We start from the raw sequence: 5,000 nt of genomic DNA on the forward strand, positions 1-5,000 counted from the left end.
ATAGGCCTCTGCAGCCCTTTCTAATGAAGATGGTGCATAGGCCTATCGAAAAGCTGTTGTCGTCATTTCTGCTCTTTGCATCTTCCCCGACCCCTCGTCACTGCTTTCTGATCATGTCTCTTAGAGAGAGAATCTTTTGAAGCTGAGATGTACAATCTGAGGGAGTCTGGTCTTTTTTCAATTGAATCACTAGTCTACTTATTCTCACACGAACGATTACTTTAGGGGAAGACAACGGTTTCTGTTTTCTTCATATTCAGGATGATCTTTCTACCCCACTGCTAATGTGGATTACTCTTATATAGGATAGGTAAGGCACCCAGTACTATTAGCTAGTTTCTACCCATCTCTCTAGGTTGGCATCGAGGGAGTGATCCCTAGATCATGAGACTTGGTTAGTCTCGTGGATGAGGTCCGGGACCTTTATTCTACTGTAAGTCCCATAAAGGTACAGAAAGCATCAAAGCAGAGGAATAGCTATCTTTGATAAAGAAGAAGAGCAGCAAAGCAGCTAAGCAGGAATGAACCTTGTCTAATAGTATACCTTCTTCGATCTCCCGAGGAAAGACTCCCAGGTAGCAGTAGGCAAGTAGTTAATCATATCCCATTCTCTAACTATAACTCCGAGTGAGCTTTTCAAGGCTATGACGAGGTGCGAAGCGAAGCAAGGGTCCCAATTCTCCTGCAGTTTCGGAAGTTGGCTTCCTTTACCGAGGTTAGTTAGTTTTCTAGGATTTGCATCCGGGTTAGCTCCTTTTCCTTGAGTCCAATGAGGATAAAGATTGAGTAGTCTTAGCCTCTATCTCCCCAACAGCTTCAACCTATCTTACTATGCTGTTGTTCTTTGAAGGTAAGAATAGATTAGGACAGGTGGAATGGATTCCAGCAGTAGGATGTTAGGCATCAGGGTGTGCTATCTTAGAGAGGGCCTTTCTAACATCCCGAGTTAGCCCTAGTTTCCTGCTGCTAAACTCTTCCCCGCTTCCTTTCCTTTTTCTAACACAGACTGAGACGGTGTTGACGAAGTTGCTTCTAGGATCCTAGCCAAAGGTTTCCCAGGAAGTAGTAGCCCCTGAGGAAGCCGAAGGCATACCAGATAAGGATAAGTAGAGTTGGTATTGAGTTCATGGAAGACTCATAAGAAAAGGTATTCAGTCTGATAGTGCTTTAACTCATCCCGTCATTTATTAGGATTGAGAAGGCAATCGGACTTAAAGAGAAGACTTAAAGAAGCTAACAGCAGATGTGAGTTGTAGCTAACAGGTAATCCAATATTCAGAATGTGAAATTAAGTCACTCTGGAGGCATGATTATATGATTGAATGATTCAAGCCTGCTAATCCGAGCTAAGAACAGGAAATGTCAGTGAAGAGAGCATTAGAGAGTAGTGATTCATGGTTGATGCATGGGAGAAGATACAAGGGAAGCTAGCCGTCAGAGATTCTTGCTAATCAACAAGTGACGCATTCCTTTCCCCTGGTTCTGCTAGCTCACCTCCTAGCGTGCCTTATTAACTAACTTACGAGTGACTCGCGCATTATCCTTGAGCTACTTCTTTCCTTGCTTCTTAGTTTGTCTAGGAGCAGGAGTAAGAAGTCATAAGTAGTGGTGAATCCGTCTAGCTGTCAGCTTAAATGGTAGTTGTTTATTCTCACCCGGTAGCTGCTTTTAGTGAATAATATCTCTTGCTTGGAGCTTCCTTCGACCTTTTCGAGAATGATGTATTCCTTTCTAGAATATCCTATTCCCCTCAATAGGAATTCTCTCTCTCTCGCCGATGCTATTGAATCCGCTGCTATTTCATATGAGTCACTATCCAATTCCATAACAGAAAGAGATGGGACTAGAGCTTTTGGCTTTCTATTTGTTGGCATTCAATAAGCTCGTTGCGTTAGAAAGAATAGGTTTGAACTCTTGTTGCATGGTACGGTCAGAGAATAAGCGTATGAAGAAGAGTTTCTAGGCACTTTTCAAAGGATCTCCTTCTCAGGGTGGAAAGAAGTACGCAATAAAGTAAACTGTCCTTTCAAGGGAAGTCGAAAGCACTGACCTTGGTCCAATTCACCCATAGGAGGAAAGAGAGGTTTTTCTATTATAAGGAAAAGTTTATTCTCGGACTTTCAGTAATGCCCTCTCCCCTTTGGTCCTCTTTGGCTGTGTCCAAGTGAAGTGAAACTCGGGAATGAAGCAGATAGGTCTCAGTCGAAGGCATGAAGCGATGGGATGATATGGAAGAAGATTCAGTGATCCCAGCAGGGTCAATCTCATAGGGGAAGTCCGCTAGTGCACTTAGCGGCTTGAAAACGACTTTATAAAGGTGCGGAGCGAAAGCAGAAGCTATGGAATGTGGATCGGGATTAGAGCAAGTTCCGTTCTGGGTGAATCAAGAAAGGAAGTTCCGGGAGTTCTGTTTGCCTAGTTGGAATCGAAGGAGAAGGTGAGGCATTGCCGATCATGCATGGATGAGAGACCCGGCATGAAGGAATGAACAAGATAATCAGGGGCAACTGTCAGCAAATCAAATAAGGCTTTACTTTTTGGAATTAGAGAATAACTTCTTCGCGTGAGCGGCGTACGTACAAGGCTGTTCGGACTCCCCCCCTCTTGTATGAGGTGCGTTGCCATCGTCTCTTTCCCCTTTGCCAGGTTACGCGGCATGGATTCGCCGATTGACGAATCGGATCTTGGCTCGCTGTCCCACCGACGAACCAGTCTAGAAGTCGAAAGGGAAGGCAATAGAAAGGGGTCTCCCTCTCTTTGTCTTCTTCTCGCCGCTTTTCTCGTCCATCCTGCCCTGCGCCGCTTACAGATTCAGTTGCAGGTATCTAAGCATCCATTAGTTAAGGGGGTTGGGGCGCGAAGCGCAAACCGCTCTTCGATCTCCCGGTGAGTTGGACGGGAAGAGACATAGGGGGTTATCTATGAAGCATTTTAATTGCCCCTTTCTTTTGGAATAGTTGAAAGTCCTCTTCTTAGGGGATTTTCTTTTTTCTTATCAACATAGAGTTGGAACTTAGCCGATGGACGAGTGGACCAGTGTGAAGCTTTAGTTTCGTTGCCGGCCAGAGCTCCTAGCCGACGACCGGCTACCCCTTTCGAGCTCAGCTGACCCCTTCTTGATTCCGTTTTTTCCCTATTTGAGATAGATGAATCAATGGAACTTTGATCCCCGGTTCCTGCTTGGTCTAATGTCTGGGTGCGTATGGCGGTACACTGAGAGCACCTTTCAAGTCGGCTGAAAAAGAAAGAAAAAAGGCTTTCGTCGTCTTTTTCCCGCTTTCACCTTCGATTGCGAAGGGCTTTTTTTCCGGTTTTCAATTCCTCTCCGGCGAGGTTTGAACTTCGCGTGGTGGGAAGGCCTTCACGATTCGCATCTTCCCGTCCAGCAAAGAAAGTGAAGGGGCGCGGACAGCGAGTTGGAGGACGCTGCAGAACCGCGTGATTGATCCATCTGCGCTATTCCCTAATTGAAGAAAGTTGTAAAGCCTTCAGAGCCTCAGTCCCTACCATTTTTTTTTAAGAAAATGAAAGCTGACTAGCAATCGCTCGTTTTTCTTATTAGCATGGGATTGGATGTTAATAATGAAATAAAAACATATATAGATATTAGAAGAGAAGGCAATCCCCGTGGAATTCCTATCGATTTCCGATGGATAACAATCCATCTTTCTCGCTTTCGCTCTTTCTCCCAATCAGTCGCGAGGGTTCCGGGCATGAGAACGCAAGTGCCGGAATCAAACAAAAGGTCCGAACGTCCGAGGACGAAAGAGAAAATGCTCCGCGGGGAAGTCGTTTCCATCTAGGATAGCGTATTCGTGCCGGTTAGACGTCGGCCATGAAATCCATCACTATACCGAGCAAATCATGGGCATTCACATCTCGGTCAAAGGGAACTGTGCGCGATTCTCTCGTGAATCGCCTTCAGCAAGGTATGGCATTCAGGGTCTTAACCCAGGGATAAATCTTTCTTCATAGATACAAGACATTCGTTGCTGATCTAAAAAAGATCTTCTCCCGTGGGCGTTAGCGGACGTTTTTCATTTTTCACTCGGTCCTGACTTCCCAAAGCAAAGGTTTTTTTTAGGTTTACTTTGGAAAGGCGCTAAACAGGCCTATAGGTTCGCCTTTCTATTTATAATAGAAGAAGTCTAATATAATTAGTATAGAAGTCTATATAATTAGCCAAATCGTCTGAAGCATGAACAGAATCGCCTTTGTTCCGAAGGCCTAGCGAGTTAAGCGAGTTCCTTTTTTCTTTTTTCAAAGGCAGTCCTTTTCTTTCCCCGGACCGATGACTCGCTTGTTCAGTACTGCTAACTCTTATTGGAGGATTCCGTCCCCTCGGGACTACCAGTAGCTTCGGTTGTTGAATCTCGTGCAAGTTAGGTTGTGGTTGTATTGGCTGCAAGCGGAACGTAGGCGCTTTAGGTGTGTGTTGGCCATGCACTCTCGCGTCGTGTAATGTCGTATGTATGATAGAGGTGGTGTGGTGATTGACCTCAATGCTAATGGTTATCCCCAAGGTTCAACGAATGAATGAAGCTATGCTATGATCGTACCCGGATAGAGATGATAGTCTTCCTCTGATGTATCCAAGCCGGCCATAATAGAATCGATAGGCGAAGCAGCCAATAGCAGTCTGTTCTCGCCTATCGATAGATAGCAGGTTGCTTCCAAGCTCAAACCATTTGAAACGGAATTGCTACTTTTTTCTTGTTATTGATAGAGTGGTATTCTCCGCCCCTGTCAAAGAAAGTAGAGGGAGAGTCTTTCTCCAATGAGAATAAAGAAAGTTTTTGGGCAAGACAAGAAAGGAACTCGCCCTTTGACACCAAGGGATAAGAGCGGATTGCTGGCGATGACTTGGTGAAGGGAATCTATGAGAGAAGGTTCTCGACGAACCGGGTTCCGACCGAATAGAGCGCGGAGCCAACGAGTTCAGTCGAACAACGTAACGAGTCTAAGGGCGCTTGAAAGGGGGCGAAGGAAAATGAAATATG

This window comes from Lactuca serriola, mitochondrion (assembly GCF_051521515.1).
Source record: "Lactuca serriola mitochondrion, complete genome".
NCBI classification, from domain to species: domain Eukaryota; kingdom Viridiplantae; phylum Streptophyta; class Magnoliopsida; order Asterales; family Asteraceae; genus Lactuca; species Lactuca serriola.